Below are 17,175 nucleotides of genomic sequence, written 5' to 3'. Positions count from 1 at the left end.
TTAGCAACTCATAAGAACATCCATAATTGTAATCTTAGTTTTATATGACGTACCTGTTGCTTGCTTTCCAGTTACTTTTGCTTGTTCCCAGAAAATAGGTTCCAGTTGTACTACTGTTCTGAATGTAGTGCTCTTAGAAGTGTATAATAAGTATAATTTCAAGTCAATATAATAAGTATAATTTCACCTCTGTTTATTCACAGAATGAGTTCACTCTGCTTCAGTGAAATATGAAATGGCTGTTCATATATTTTCATACCTATTTTAGGACTCAGGTTAATTAGCAATATGAGTTCTTCTGAACATTTTATACCCATACTTCAAAGCTGCTTCCTCACTGACATCCCATTCATGTCCATGTGTTTAGAGTCTACCTTTTCTAAAGTTATCTGTGTTCTTTAAAGTGCTGTTTCATCAGTTCACAGAATGTTGTGGATTCCACAGCTACAAGAAAAATGAAGGTAAGGCTCAGGTTTCAATTTAAATCGCATAAACAACAACAAAAAAAAATCTGACTGGAGTGAAGATAATAAGTATATAAAAACAATTCATTTAGAAGATGGTAGAAAACACAGTGGCAGCCCTTTGTGGTTGTTTTGTCTGTTTAATGTGTAGACTAATGTTAGAAAATAGTACAGTTTGAGATGAATGTCACTGGAACCATACTTAATATTTTGAAAAATGAGCTAGCACTTCTATAGTGTAGATCACAATCATCATGTCCTGAGAAAAAAAATTGGTCTCTCATTTGAAGATTCATCATGTTTGACTCAAGAATGCTCAGATTATAGATGAATCACAATATAAAACATAAGAACATATGTTAAGCTGAAATCTAACAGTCTCTTAAATATTTCAGAGAAACTTATAACCATGAATACTTTCTGGCACTTATATTTACTATCTCACTCCTCCTGCTCCATTACTTTGAGATACAGACTTATAATAGATATTCTTGAAAACAGATCTTTAAGAATCCAGTATGAGCTACTTGTATCAGGTTATTACATTTTTTTCAGTAGCTCATTCCTTACCAGACTTATGACCCCAGATTCAGACATTTCAGCTATGCCTAAACCATAGAAAGCAGGTCTAACGCTCTGGGGGCACTACTTTGCATGCCCCTCTATGGCTGCTCTGCTTGCTCTCACCCTGGGGTGGTTTCAGTCTCTGTCAAATTGGTGCACTCTGAAATGGTGCCCAGGCATATTTCAGTGACCAGCATAGGACAGGGGCTATCCCCAGCTGGTAACATGGATGAGTTATGTCTGTCTGTTGTAGGAGAGGAAGGTATGTAACCATAGGAAGACAAGCTCAATTTCACTATTTGGCTTTATAGGCAGAGGATGTTTGCTTGCCTGTTGTACTCAGTACCATACTTTGCAGCTTTAGTGGAAATGTTGATAAATTCCTTTGAGCAATACATTTTACAATCTATCTTTTTTTGTCCCACAATAGATTTTAACCTGTTTGAAAAGATAATCCATGTGCCCTGTCCATTCCTTCCTCCTCGTGTTAAAAAGAGGTCCACCTTTTACAGAAGATGGTTTGCTTGCTTCTCTCTTGTCATTGTTTCCAAGGGTGGCATATCCATAACCTCTCTGGGCTACCTGTTCCAATAATTCATGATCCTTATCATAAAAATATCTTCCTTGAATCTAATCTGAATCTACCCTCTTCTAACTTAAAGCTGTTACCCTTTGTATGAACAAAACAGGTCCTGCTAATAGACTTAATCTTTCTTACAGGGCCCCTTTAAACATTGAAAAGACAAAATAAGGTCACCCCAGAGCCTTTTTTCTTCTCCCCTCTACCCTGACAGACAAGCCTAGGCTGTATACAAAGATAGTAAGGCCTGCTTCCAGGGCAAACAGCCACTCTTAAGACTTTGCAGTTGAGGTAAAGAAAGCATGGACATGTTGGAAGCTCTTTGAAAGAATCACTACTTTACCAGGACTTCATGCTGTAGAACTATTGAAATGCTCATTGGCACTGGTATTCAAGAAACAAGTGTCCATAACCTGTTAAAGCCTTTCTTTGCAAAGTCTGATATGGATTATTTTATGGGTGTTCTTGCCATGGATGCACAAATGTAAACCTCCTATGCTTAGAGATTTGATCAAAGGAAATGTTCTTAGGCAAAACTAACTTTTTTTATTGTTTTAACTGATTCGCATGGGTTACTGGTAGTCTCATTGCCCAAGGAAAAAAAACATACCAGAAAACTCATGGGGAAAGGGCCTTGAGGAAAAAGTAGTTCCATGTTGTTATTTATTGGACAGCAGCGACTAAGGAATTGATGAATGAATATTATGAGATAAAACTTCAGAAAGTAGAAGCAAATTAGCACAGAAAGATGCAAGTTAGAGAAATCTGATTATCTATTGCCCGAAGAATATATATGCTTGAGAGACGTCAGGATAAAAAACAACTTTTAGGATTAAACAGAACAATGTCTGGGCAATAGGAGCCATAGCATATAAAGTAAATTTGAGCAGGAAAGTTCTTGAATTTAATTTATCCATTTGGATGAGCAACTGATGAAATCTGACAGAAAACATAGCCAAAATAAAATGTGTCATTGAAAGAAGCAAGACTAAAACAACTTCAAGAAGTGAAACATAGCCCTTAACTTGATAGAAGTGTCTAACTGCATCAATTGGGGATGGATGCCAGCATTTCTGAAATGAAGATATTCAGTAGTAGGGGTGAATGAAAAAGCCAACCACTAATCCAGATTTATACACTTGCATATTAGCAAATCAACTTATAACAAGGGCTATCAGTTAAAATATAAATAGATTTAAGTATAATTTAATTTAAATAGAGATTAAAATTTAAATATAATTATGCTCAGATTTAAAATATACTGCCTTGACTTCCACTGAAAATCAATTGACAATGTATTTAGTGAACTGGAAAATTCTTAATATTTTCAAAAATTATTTATACTAGAAAAATTACTTTCATATGTCTAATATTTCTCTCCTGAACAGTAGGCATGAAGAATACTGCAAAGGTACAAGGTTTAAAATGTTTGACTGTGGTGAGGTGATACTGTAAGGATGAATTTAGTTGCTTGAACCACAAGCACATCCAAAACTCAAGTGCCCACTCTGCATATTGACTTTTGTCAGGATAGGATCTGAACATACATATTTTTCTTTATGATTTAGAGAAATAAAACTGAGATCCTGCTAGGGGCAGGTTCCCAAACATGGACTCCTGGAAATGTCAGAGATTTATGCACCCCATCTGAACAGCATTCTTAAAATAGCTGTTTGAGCATAATGTACACGCTCCCTAGTCTTTGGTAGCAGTAGCATCCAAAACTCTAGTACATTAAAGGCCACTTTATTAAAAGTACCTGGGAAATAATTTCAAAAATAAGAGAAAACAGACTGGGAATTCTTCAGCAATTGGATCATCATGTGCCAGTCTCTTTTAAGTGACCCAGGTCAGGTCTTATCTAACAGAGAAAATTTTCTTCATAGCGTTCAAAATGACAAAAGAATGTTACTTTCTCTAATATTTCCACTTTTACTTTGAAGTGTCTGAAGTTTTCTTGTTACTTTTTCCCTATCCAATCACTTTTAGGGTTCATGGACTGCTAAGTGCTACTGCTACATGTAGAATCAATGACCCTGTAAATTTATGAAGAATTTTCCAGAATTCTTATATCTGGTCAATGAATCTGTTGGCACAACCTCCCATACCATGTAGTTTACCCATACAAGGAGCCATATTATTTATAAGATTAAAAATTTATTTCAGTGTGAAGTATGACCATTCATTTTTACCAGTTACCTTATAGGAGATAATAGGTCAGAAGTTTGGCAAACCAAAATGCAACAAAAGAAATCATTATCTTTCCACAGACATACTGCAGGCTAAAGATGGTCTTTGAGTAAATGATTCATTGTGATTTTTTTGTTCAGTTCTAATTCATGTTTTCTGCTAGCAGGATATGTTTGCTACATTATAAAGTCATAGATTATATAGAATTGTATTTTCAGCTCTAGTTAAATGGTATAAAAGTTTTGGTTTATTTGATTTACACTCCACAGAAGCTTATTTTTCTTTGGTTTTCATAGAAAAGTATTTTAATTTAATAGCAGTGGAAAAATGCCAAATGTTAGGAAGACATTTTTTTTCCTACTGTTGTTTATGGCTCATATTAAAAAATGATGACCATATAGTGTGTTACATATCTATCAACTGTTTAATTTTATTCTTTATATAGAGCTACATAACTGTTTTATTGATGCATGGAAGGTGACACAGCCTTGTTTTGTGGTTGTGGTGATAACTTGCCATTAGCACAGCAATATCAAGCAAGATTTATTTATCCACGTGTCCAAAGACATACCTTCAACGTGAACTAGCATAAGCAAAGTACTAGAAAATAGTAAACACTACCTCTACATGATACTTTTTCAAATATTAATCTATTTTTTTCCTTCTAATGGCTGTTGTTGTTAGGCATTTTGTTCATATAGACAAGTCAGAAAGATGTTTAAAAACTGGTGTCATGGGCTTTAGTTTCTGAGTGCAAAATTTACCACCGTCAATAAATAGCTGTTTTAATTAGCAACTTCTTGAAATTAAAGCAGTTTCTCCATGTTCTCACCATAAGGAAATAAAAACATACATAAAAATTACCCCAAGAAAATTACAGAGAAGGGTGAATTCTGATCACTGCTGAGAGTAAAATTCTCTGTGGTGACTAGATGAAACATATAGCCTACCTACCAGGTATTTTTTTTTATTTTTTTTTTTCGCAGAGGAACCAATTCCAGAGAATGAAAGGAGATATTACTGTATCTTAATGAGGCAATAACACTCAGTATTTTTTCTCATTACATTAGATTAGTATTTAACTGTTCTCAGAAAATTTCTGTCTTGCATAAGCACACATGTACACTCTCTCCGTCTTTAAAATAAACTGATATGTGGCCTAGTTCTGATCCATCAATCTGCTTTGTGCAACTGCATCTAACAAGAAAAACCTTCAAAAAGCAACACGTCTTCCTACTGGGTTACTGAAGGATGCATCTTCAAAAAGAATCTTCAAACGTTTTTTACAATTGCCAAGCAATTTGTATCCTGTTAATTTTCCTGTTCAGTTTTTTACTTTGTGGCAGGTTGCCACAATCTAAACCAACTTTTGGTTAATGAGGTACAGCTGATTTTCAAACATGGAAAAGTACTCACATAAATATTCAAAAGAGAGAGATGTTGATTAAAGAGGAGTTTGGAACCCTATTTCATTACCTCCTATTGGGAACTGTAATCCTAACATCCCCTTTACTTTTTTTTGAAGACCTGGAAGTTAGGGTGCGGCGTTTATCCACTATGACCTCAAGCAGTCGAAAAGCCCTGACTAGCGCTGCCTTTATGAGACTGTAGCCACCATGTGAACAGGCGCTCTAGGGTTATGGCATTTGCCTCCCCAGTAGTGCTGAGCGCTCCGGCATGGGTAATGCAGCTTTGGTAGCTTCATGCTGAGAGGAAGCGAAGGGACAAGAGAAGGACACTTTGCCTGCGGGCCTGAGAGCTTTTATTCCACACATGGCCGCAGCGATGGTCGGAGCGACTGCTCCCAGCGCGATGCAAGGCAAAATGGCAACGGGACAAAGAAAGCATTAGGTTAAGTAGGGGGTGGGCGGACAGGGGTGGAAACCCCCCTCACCCAATAGGGACAGACAACAGGGGAGTGACATAGAACATAACAACCTATGGGAACATAACAGAGGTGGGTACAGCGTCCTGGGATGAATAGCATTGCTAAGGTGGGGTGACTGATACAGAACTTTCATGAAGAAGCAGGGAGTGTCTACAAGACTGACACCCCAACAAGGAGTGACAACCCCTGACTGACAGAACCTTGTAAGGAGAAAACTGTGTGAGGTGAGAAGATTGACATGTCTGAGTGACAGGAGCTCTTGTGGTAAACAACTTGGAGCAAACCTTTGTGAGGGAAAATAGGGATACAGAAAACCAACCTAACTAACATTTAATAAGATCCCTGACTAAACCAACCCAACCCACAACATTAGGGTTCAGTTAGTGACTTCAAAACTCAGGCTCTCTGGTCTTTGCTGTTAAATTAGGCAGTGCATTAAGTCAGTATACTTTGAAGTCAGAGTATATTTTAGCCATGAGCGACAATGCAGTATTTTTCTCGGCCCCAGTCAGCTCCCGAGTGCCCGGCTTGGGCGCCTCTGCTTCTGCTGCTGCGCACCGGGGCGGCTGGCCGCGCTTTGCCGTCGGCGCTAAGGAGGAAATAAACAGGCAAAGGTATTGTCCAAATTCATCTGCGTGGATGGCTGGAAGGCTTTAATGGCCATGGAAGCCACGGTGGAGAAGCTGTGGACCACTCCTAACTCTGTATGGGTGAAAATGGCGATGGGACCGGGGAGGCGTGGGATTTTATAGGGGCGGGACAAGGAGGGCAGAAGCCCTCCCACCCAATGGGGACAGGCACCATGACGGTGACGTGGACCATGGCGACCAACAGGAATGCGGCAGGGGCAGACATGGTGCTTCGGGGCGAATGGGGTTGGGGGGAACGGGGTGACGGGCACAGAAGTCTCCAGAGTGGACAGGGGAGTGGTTACAGGACTGGCAGGGTGGGCTCCAATGGTAAGAGACCCGGAGGGGACAACCACAGGGGGGGAAACACGGGGGGTGCATGGGGGTACACAGAACTGGCTAACTAACACAGATCAGAACCCCTAATCTGAACCCAAACCCGGGATGCAACAGCCATGTAAGTTAATTAATAGAGACATTTTAGTAGTACATTTTTTTCTTTGTTGTAAAAAATGTCACATGAATCTAGAAAAAGGAATCAGCAAGATAATTAAGATAAAATGTTCAAATATAATTAGAAAATAAATTTAATTTCATAGAATAGTAGAATTGTTAGGGTTTTCAGGGTCCTTAAAGATCATTTCATTCCAACCCCCCATCTCTCCATGGGCAGGGATGCCACTCACTAGATCAGACTAAGGACTCCATCCAACACTGCCTTCAATGCTTCCAAGGATGGGGTGTCCACAACTTCTCTGGTCAAACTGTTCTGGTGTTTCACCACCCTCTGAGTAAAGAATTTCTACTAAAATATATAAAGATATGAAATCTGATCTCCAATGTGCAAGTCCAGTGATGATTACTGGTGTGGGGTAGAAATTTGAGTTTAAAACAATTCAACCTGGAATATCTATTGGTACACTATATTTAATATTGTATCACATCTAAAAGACTGCTCCTAATTATATATTGCCATTCCAACTGTGTACTAGTATGTATACTAGTTTCTGCAAATTTATCCTATTCCTCCTAAAATTGATTCTATTTTATTCTCATTGTCTGACACAACCAAAAAAGTACACACACATGTATCCCCTCCATGAATATCTGGCTATTTTGTCAATACTTAACTAGTAAATATCCCAAACAAAAAGCATGCTTAATTAAAATTAAGGTTTTAAAACTAATTTCACTATAAGATTGATGGTTGTTACAGCTACATTTATGCTAAAATAATTATTTGAATTTACAGAAATTAAAAGTTGCCTTTTAACAGTAGTGCCAAAGAAAGCATATCAGTGTTCAAATCGTAAAAAACATTAGCTTATTCAATTGGTGAAAACTTGATTCAAAACTTGCCTGGAAAATTTGTTATAAGTCTCAGTTAATTTCCTGTGGATTTTTTTTTTTTTTTTTGTGTTTTTGTTTTTTTTTTTTGTTTTTTTTTGTTTTTTTGTTTTTTTTATTTTTATTTTGTGTTGTGGCTGTTTTTGGGGGGTTTTTTTTGGTGGGTTTTTTTTTTTTTTTTTTTTAATTTGTGTTTGTTTGTCTGGGGCTTTTTTAGTGCTTTTTTTTAATAAAGTAGCCTGAACATAATTCCAGTTGTCATAGTTGCAGTTTTAATTTTTGGAGGGAGTACATTTTAAGTCAGGTCAAAATCTGAACTCTTAAGTGTAGTATTGTATTTGCAGAATTACCTTGCTCATTAATCTAATTAAAACATTAAATGTGTGTGTGTGCTGTGTGATATCACTTGTATTTTCTCTTTCCTTGAAGTCACAAATAATTTTGTGGTAACTAAATACATGGCATTATATGTTTTAGAAAAAATATTGACCTGTATTGTTTATATATGGTGATAATTATGCAGAAACATGGAAAAATAATTAGAAATAATAAAGGTATTTATTAATAAACTGTGATCTTTGTGCAATTGTGTCAAATGTAAAACATTTAAAATTGCGATATGTATAAAAAGGAAATTCTGCACAACCTTTTGGAAAAGTCTATGATAAGTAAATAAAGCTTACTTAGTGTTTTAAAGTTGCATTTCTTCTGAAATAAAATTAGGAAGCTAATGTGTTGGTCACTGACTTTTAGTTAGATATTAAATTTCTATTTAGAACTATTTCAATATTAGTATTCTGTGTATTCAGTAGTCACATAAATGAGCATTTGTAAATGCAACACATATAGCAACTGTATCTTAAATATGTCTTTACATTTTTTTTTAGCTACTAGTTTATAAAAAAAAAAAAATGTTTGTCTGTACAGGGAATGACAGAATCCTGGTGACATCTTGCAAATCATTAAGATATTTCTGCAATTGAAGCAGTTTTTTCTCATCTCCAAATACCTGTTCTCCTGACTCCAGAGCTGAACTGCATTAGCCAAGACAGATAGAAGCCAGATGGCCACCAGCTTTATATATATGTAATGATAGCTTTTTTTTTAGGCTGTAACTGATGGTCAGATTGCTGTGCTCTGCTGAGAGTCATTTCTCTCCACATAGCTTGAAAATCAGCCCTTTGATTTTCAAGCAGTTCCATTTCCAAGTTCCAAAGTGATAGAAACATAGAAAAATGTAGGAATGGCCATGATTAAAAGTTTATTTTTCAGGTGGACGTACTAGCATTGGATCTGCATTTACAAATGTAGCTGCATGATTCAGATCAGAAATTATTTGTGCCCCACTGGCTCACAGCATGGTTGAAATTAGTATGACAACTTCCTCATAACCCTACATCAAGGTCTTTTCTCCCATATCTAGCTGTAAATCTTTTTCCTATTTTCAGTGATTTCTTCTTTTGTTTCTGCAGATAGCACAACACATTTTGGAAATAATATTTATCAATTTGAAATGAACATTCAATAGTCAAGGGAAATGTGAAAACCCTTAAAGTTTGAAAATCACAATTTTTTTCTCACTTTTGATTAGAGAGTGCCTAATGAAAAAGTTGCACAAAGTTACTACTGACTTCCTAACAGCTCTGTGCTGAAATCCAGTATGTAAGCACTGAAGGCACTGACTGGATAGTTGCAGGTATCAAGCACTGACACATCTTGTGGAGTACAAAATTCTGAAATATTTTTTTTGGGTTTATACATTTTTTTTTTATCAAAGAAACTTAAAGAAGACATGGTATAGCTGCTTTTTCTTCCCAAATTTTTTTCCTTGCATTCAAAAGCCAAAGGTATTTAGAAAATCATTATTACTCTGGATGCCTGGATAAGTGATAAAGTCATCAATTTCTGTGTAATTTTTTCTCTAATACCCAAAAACTATCATAAATATTTTCTTCAGCTATGATGTTAAGTGTGACAACATCTAAATTGCATCATAGGTAGTAATTATCCTAAGATTTCATGGGTTTTAGCCAATTCTATATTAAAAATCATTAGTAGACAATTGCAATTATATGCTGGCACCTCATTTTGTGTTTCCTTTTTCTTTTCTTTTTTTTTTTTTTTTTTTTTTTAATCCCTTTACCTGATTTTAAAGCTTCTTTCAATGCAGCATCTTATTGCTATTCATTTTTTTGACACAAACCTGCGTTCTTGAAAGGTAACATTTTAAATTTTGGAGACATTTTTCTGGCCATAAAATGTAATCTGCCATATGAAGGAAAGATCATGGCATACAATGCTGTGCGATTTTTTTTTCCCCTCTTCATTATCAGTTAATTTTCTGAATTTCAGAGGATTATATTGGGTTCTGATGGCTCCAATTTAATATTTATCACAGCACTAAAGGTGCATTGTAGTTCCTTATACATGAGAAGAATTTATTCATAACTGATTTCTGCCCTAATAAAAATGTTATATCATATTAATACCCTTATCTTTTGTATTTAAGGAGTCTAAAAATGCTTCCTGTGTGTTCTCCAAAATCAAAATGAGATAAACTGAATCAATGGTTTCCTATATTTGTGCAGAATTTCCTCAGTTTGTCATCACAGAAGAACGCTTGCCCTTTTATTCTGTGATTATATTTGAGTATTTAAATATTTAGTGCTGAGGCACTGACTGGACCAAAAACATGGTCTGACTTACACATGAAGAAACGCAGTATCTCTGCTTATTTTAACTGACAACAGCTTCCTCTCAATAAAAGAGCAGTCTACAGAGAGATAAGACTTTTTTTCTGCCTTGCTTCTTTCATCTCCCAGTATGAAAATGTGGTGTCTGTGGAGGCTATGGGGGATTATGACAGAAGTCTTTGTAAATAACATGATCTCCATTTTAATAACTCCTTGAAACAGCTATACTATCTTCAGATTTTAGTTAGTGATTTTTGGGAAAAGGGAAGGAGGATAACAATAGTTGTAAGACACAGACCTAATTTTAAACTGTGTAGGAAGGTTGTGGTAGGAAAGAAAGAGTCAAGGGGTGCGGCGGCTACCTGCCACGACCTCAAGCAGTCGAGAAGCGCCAGCTAGCACTGCCTGTGTGAGGCCGGGTGGCCACCACATGAGTGGGGCACTCCAGGGGAATGGCATCTGACAACCTGGTAGTGCTGAGTGCTGTGGCGTGGGTAACACAGCTTTGGTAGCTTCACACGCTGAGAGGAGATGAATAAACGAGAGAAGGATACTTGTTTGTGAGCTCAAGAGTTTTATTCCCCCATGCATGGTAGGAACAAAATGCTCTCTGGATGGAATGCAGTGACAGAATCACAGAATCACAGAATCACAGAATAATGAGGTTGGAAGAGACCTCTAAGATCATCAAGTCCAACCTATGCCTTAACACCTCAACTAGACTATAGCACCAAGTGCCATATCCAGTCTTTTTTTAAACACATCCAGAGATGGTGATTCTACCACCTCCCTGGGAAGACAATTCCAATACTTTATTATTCTTTCAGTGAAAATTTTTTTCCTAATATCCAACCTGTACCTTCCCTGAAGTAGCTTGAGACTGTGTCCTCTTGTTCTGTCAGTTGCTGCCCGGTGGAAGAGACCGAGCCCCACCTGTCTACAGCCTCCCTTCAGGAAGTTGTAGAGAGCAATAAGGTCACCTCTAAGCCTCCTCTTCTCCAGGCTAAACAACCCCAGCTCCTTCAAACGTTCCTCACAGGGCTTGTGTTCCAAGCCCCTCACCAGCCTCGTTGCCCTCCTCTGGACGCGCTCAAGCATCTCAAGATCCTTCCTAAACTGAGGGGCCCAGAACTGGACACAGTACTCAAGATGCGGTCTCACCAGCGCCGAGTACAGGGGAAGAATGACCTCCCTACTCCTGCTGGTCATACAATTCCTAATGCAGGCCAGGATGCCATTGGCTTTCTTGGCCACCAAGGCACATTGCTGGCTCATATCCAACCAGCTGTTGACCAGCACCCCCAGGTCTCTTTCCGCCTGAACACTGTCCAGCCATACTGTCCCCAGCCTGTAACGCTGTAGGGGATTTTTGTGGCCAAAATGTAGAACTTGGCACTTAAGACTTATTAAACTTATTAAACAAATGCTGTTGAACTCTGCCCATCCATCCAACCGATCTAAGTCTCTCTGCAGAGCCCTCCTTCCATCCAACAGATCAAGCTCCCAGCTTATTGTCGTCTGCAAATTTACTAATGAAGGACTCGATACCCTCATCCATGTCGTCTATAAAAATATCAAATAGAACTGGTGCCAGTACGGAGCCCTGAGGGACACCACTGGTGACTGGCCGCCAGCTGGATGCAGCCCTGTTCACCACCACTCTCTGGGCCCAGCCATCCAGCCAGTTCCTAACCCAGCGAAGAGTGCTCCTGTCCAAGCCATGGGCTGCCAGCTTCTCCAGGAGTGTGCTGTGGGAGACAGTATCAAAGGCCTTGCTGAAGTCTAAATAGACAACATCCACAGCCTTTCCTGCATCTACCAGACGAGTTACCTGGTCATAGAAGGAGACCAGGTTGGTCAGACATGACCTACCCTTCGTAAACCCATGTTGACTGGGTCTGATACCCTGGCCATCTTGTAAGTGTTGTGTGATAGCACTCAGTATGAACTGTTCCATTATCTTACATGGTACTGAGGTCAGGCTAACTGGCCTGTAATTACCAGGATCCTTCTTCCTACCTTTTTTGTAAATGGGTGTCACATTGGCCAGTTTCCAGTCATCTGGAACCTCACCAGTGAGCCACGACTCCTGATAAATGATGGACAGCGGCTTCGCAAGCTCATCTGCCAGCTCCTTCATCACCCTAGGGTGGAAAAAATTTTGTCACCCTAGGGTGACAAAAAAAATGTTGTCACCCTAGGGTGACAAAATGCCCGAGAACAAAGACTGGCAACAGATTAAGTAGGGGGTGGGTGGACAGAGGTGGAAACCTGGCTCGCCCAATGGGGACAAACGATAGAGAAATGACATGGATTATAACAACCAATGGTAACATAACAGAGGTGGGTACAGCGTCCTGGGATGAATAGAAGGGCTAAGGTGGGGTGATTGATACAGAACTTTCATGAAGAAGCTGGGGGTGGTTACAAGATTGACACTCAACAGGGAGTGACAACCCCTGACTGACAGAACCAAACAAGGAGAAAACAGGGAGAGGTGAGAAGATTGACAAGTAACTGTGGATCTGGGTGGCAGGAATTCTCGGGGTAAACAACTTGGAACAAACCACTGTGAGGGGAAAAACAGGGAATAAAACAAGGAACAAACTTAACTAACTATAATAAAACCCCTAACTAAATAAATCCAACCTACAACAAAGGGGAATGAAATTTGATTGCTCTGAAAAAACAAAGAGAAAGGAGAAAATTCTGCCCTATGGCTGTTATAGGTCATTTAATCAAAGTTGGAAAAAAGATAAAACTGCTTCTTAAATATTTAGTTGTAAAATGCACAATGAGAAAAGTTCTTAAGGGGCTGTATCTCAAGAGAAAGATTCTGGACATTTCAGTATCTAATAAAAATAACATTTGTTTTTTAAAATATTTTGGTTTGAATTTCTAAAAAATGTGTACACTCTTTTTCTGTAAGCAGGACTTAGCAGGCTGTCAAGGGACTAGAGGGAACTTCATCTGATTGCATTTAGAGACAACAGAAAGAGAAAGGCATTACTAGTAATATTTAAATATATATGGTCAAACCCACAAAGGATTTATCATGGATGCAAGCACCTGGTTCAAATATCAGACACAGTCCTCAAAACCACAATGAAAATCTTTAGGCATCTAATACCTACCTGTAGGCACTTGAAATTTTGTCAGTGAGTTAGTGTCCAGACAATTTGCTTCTAAATCTTTCCCTATTTTGTAGCACTGAGTGGCTTAATGCATCCTGAACATTTGCCTTCAACTGGAAACATCTGCATAGGCATTTCACAAAGACCAATCCAGAAAGCGTGTCCAGAGTGAGAGAAGAAAGTGAGACAGAGTGCATACCTCCTTTTACTAAAAAAAAACAAGTGATGCTGCTTTCCCTTCCAGAATATCTGCTTCCACCTATACAAAATATACTAATGGACATTTGAAATCAGAAACAATTCTTGTCTGCTGGTTTTCAGTGTTCAGATGTACTGTTATTTGGAAATTTTCAAACAATTTCCTTTTATTCTTAAAATGACTCTCAAGTGGCTTACAGCAAAATTGAACTCTGACCAATGTTAATTAGTCTAGCAATATAAACTTTTTACATTACACATTTGCTATCGTAAGTTTTGTAGTCACAAGAAAAAAAAAAAAAAAAAAACCTAATTCAGCTCCAGAACTGCTGCCTAGAAGCAGTACTGTCTGATGCAGAATTATGATGTGATATGAGGATGGTTGAGATAAGTGCATGGATGTTATTTATCTGAGATCCCATAAAGCACAAAATGAGTTTATGGCATGAATGATCACTCTGACTCTGAATTACTGTTATTTACTGAAAAATCCTTTTGTAAGATTTCGTGGAGTTCAAAAGAACATATAGGCCTTTAGAAAGGGCATGGAAATGGAGAGTGATCTGAGTGCAGTCCTTTACAATAAAATGAACAATTTTTTTAGTTGTGTTTTGATATATGTGATTGGAGCTTATGAGAAGACATAGCTTTTCTAATTTTCCTGGTAGTTTTAGAGGCAGTTCTTCATATAATTATTATCAAAATTATATTACAAAATTATATAATGTTGTATTACTACAGAAAATTGTTGTTATTTAGATGGATCTGGAGAATGGTCCTAGCCTTTGCAGTTTATCCCCCAAGCTGGTTATATGCCCTTTGTACTCTGTTGACTTATTCCACCAGATGATTCTCCAGAATATCATCCAGTTAAAATTCCAAGAGCAGGGATGCCTTTATCTACAGTGTATCTTTGTCACTTTCATATGCAAAGCTACAGATGTACTCACTAAAAAATCCCATGCATATTACTCTACTTTTGGCTAATAAAGAGCATTACTTGGAGGGCAGATATTCCTATGACAACCATGTGTGTTGTTGCTGGTAATTTCACTGTGATTTTACAGAACAATTCTAATCAAACCTACTATTCCAAACTTGAAACAATTTTAAAATTAGTAATTTCTGGTCATTCTTACATTTTTCTTCTTCTACTACATTTTATCAAATTACATCAGAGTTTTCTGCTTACTAACATTGGGGAAATCACAACCTCCCCCTCCCAAGTGAATTTTGAAGCAAATAAAAAGCAATCAAAATTAAGAAGAGTTCTCATGCTATTTTAAACTAGGAAAAACTTAATTATCACAAATTAATAACATTTTTCTAATTGCTTCCTTAGATAATTCGAATAGTTTCCTGTAATTTTAGCAAATATGATTAAATATTTAAATACTGTCTTAGCTTGCTTCACTTTTAGTGTTTCTTTATTAAAATAAGTGCAGCTTTACCAATTCTGCTAGACTGTCTTAGTGGTTATAGTATTGAGTGTCCTTGTTACAGTCCAAATGCATAACGCTTAAACATATAAAATTACATAGTTCATTAAAATAGCTGCTTCTAACAGCAGAAGTTTTTAATTGTATGTATCTTAAGTACTCTTAAAATCTTTGAAATATTGTATCAGGATAGAAAGAAGAAGAAGCAAGTGAAAAAATTGCATTGGTCTTTGTACCTTTATTTCACATGCTACGTATGACAAATGTGTTTTGTGGTTTTGCAAGGAAATAATGGCATGACAAATAATTGTACTTGTTCTATTTTTAAAATTACATTCATTTCAGCAGATGTGTTTGTCAAGATATATTTCTGGTTTTCCTCTCTGTATTTCTCTTTCTTCCATTCCCCTGATCTGACTGGGCATTTCCTTTTTCTGTGATGTTGCAAGCAAAATAGTTGCAATAGTTGTACAAAAAATATGTCTTGGTGGTTGGTCTCAATGTTAATATGCTGCTCAATGTTAATTTGCAGAGACAACACTGCCACTCAACAATGAATGGTTTGAGCAACACAGGATTTGGGAGAACAAATTAATCAAGTACAGGATGGGGGGTAACAAACTAAAAATAACCTGCCGAAGAACTATTCCCCAGATCCATCTGAATAATTACAGTCTTCCAGAGCCAATGGTTATTTGTTGCATCCCGGAGTTTGGGTTTAGATTAGGGTTTTTAATTTATGTTAAAATAAGTCAAGTTCTGTAATCCCGCGTTTCCCCCGCGTTGTTCCCCCCCGCGGTTTCTGCCCCCTGCTGCCGACTCTTACCCCTGTGCCGCTCCTGTAACCACCCTGCCGTCCGGCCCCGGGAAACCCCGTGCTGGCCACACGATCCGGCTCAGCCCGCGGCTCGGCGCCCGCCCCTGCGGGGTTCTCTGGTTGGTCGCTGTTGCGGGTGTCACCGCCACAGCAGCCGCCCCTATTGGCCGGCAGGCCGTGGATCCTCTCGCCCCGCCCCTCTATAAAGCCCTATCCCGCCGGCAGGCAGACGCCATTTTCTCCCATGCGAGTGCCGGGAGCGGTCGCGTCTTTCCATCGAACCGCGCCACGTGACCAATAAACCGTTCCTGCCAAGCACGGAGTGAATGGACAAATTCCTTCCTCTTTGCCGGGTCCCTAGCGCACGGTAACAGAGGTTGGCCAGCCCACGCACCCGAGACACGGAGCCGTGTCCGGGAACCCGCGGCAGCAAACCCCGGCAGCACGTGGAAGCTACGCCACAGCCGGGCTCCCAAGAGCCGCGTGCGGCCGGGGAGAGGAAAAACCCACGCCGCAGTTATTGGCTAGAAAAATTTTTATAATAGTTATGTGAAGGATTTCCAATTAACCTACCAAGAAATTTAGGAAAGTTATGTATTTCTGCTTACTATCACAATGATTTCAGAAATTATATTGCTTGTGCAGTAATATATGTCCATATTGTTACCTGGCTGTGCAGCTGTTGATTTGTACAAAGGACTCTACCCTAATAAACTCTGAAATTAAATGTGGGAAGTCTGTTTTACCTGGAAAAGCAGGTTTTACCCAGTTGCATATGAATTCCGGGTCAAGACTGACATGCTAACACTTGAATTTGCTCTATATTGAACATACAATTAGCAATAGCCCTTTTCTTAAATGCTAACACAATTTACAGATTAACTGCTTACTAGTTATTTTTCTTAAGAAATATGTCTTCTGGATTGAAAAGGTAAAATGTCATACATGAGTAGCAATCTGAGCCTTGTCTGATTTGGGGAAAAAAAAAGCATCTTGCTTTTTCAATGGTAAGATTTTACTCTGTCTTAAGCTCAATGTCTACAAGCACAAGCACTCTGTTACTACTTTTATAATTTTATAATCTGGAATTACTTGACAGTAAGTAGTTTGGAGAATTCTGCACTCCTCATATTTGGTTTTTATTGCTTCTCTGGGTATATTGCAGTTCTCTTTTTGAGATGTAATTTATACCACATCACATCACTAGTATTTTCACAAACATAGGAACAATA

At 38.2% G+C, this 17,175-nt stretch overlaps 2 long non-coding RNA genes across 2 annotated transcripts; one reads left to right on the top strand and one right to left on the bottom strand.

Moving 5' to 3' along the window:
* Positions 1–639: 639 nt before the first annotated feature.
* Positions 640–5,271, bottom strand: LOC128815766 (uncharacterized). The gene is made up of 3 exons (XR_008439714.1): positions 5,215–5,271; positions 2,219–2,681; positions 640–723 (listed from the first exon to the last, which is right to left on the bottom strand). It is a non-coding gene; the product is annotated as an uncharacterized LOC128815766 (long non-coding RNA).
* A 464-nt stretch (positions 5,272–5,735) lies between these two features.
* On the top strand, positions 5,736–9,326 carry LOC128815434 (uncharacterized). Its single transcript, XR_008439640.1, has 3 exons — positions 5,736–5,755; positions 6,195–6,300; positions 8,935–9,326. It is a non-coding gene; the product is annotated as an uncharacterized LOC128815434 (long non-coding RNA).
* The last annotated feature ends 7,849 nt before the right edge of the window (positions 9,327–17,175 follow it).

This window comes from Vidua macroura, chromosome 1 (assembly GCF_024509145.1).
Source record: "Vidua macroura isolate BioBank_ID:100142 chromosome 1, ASM2450914v1, whole genome shotgun sequence".
NCBI lineage: Eukaryota > Metazoa > Chordata > Aves > Passeriformes > Viduidae > Vidua > Vidua macroura.
The sequence above is the reverse complement of the archived record's forward strand: the minus strand, read 5'-3'. Positions and strand labels throughout refer to the sequence as shown.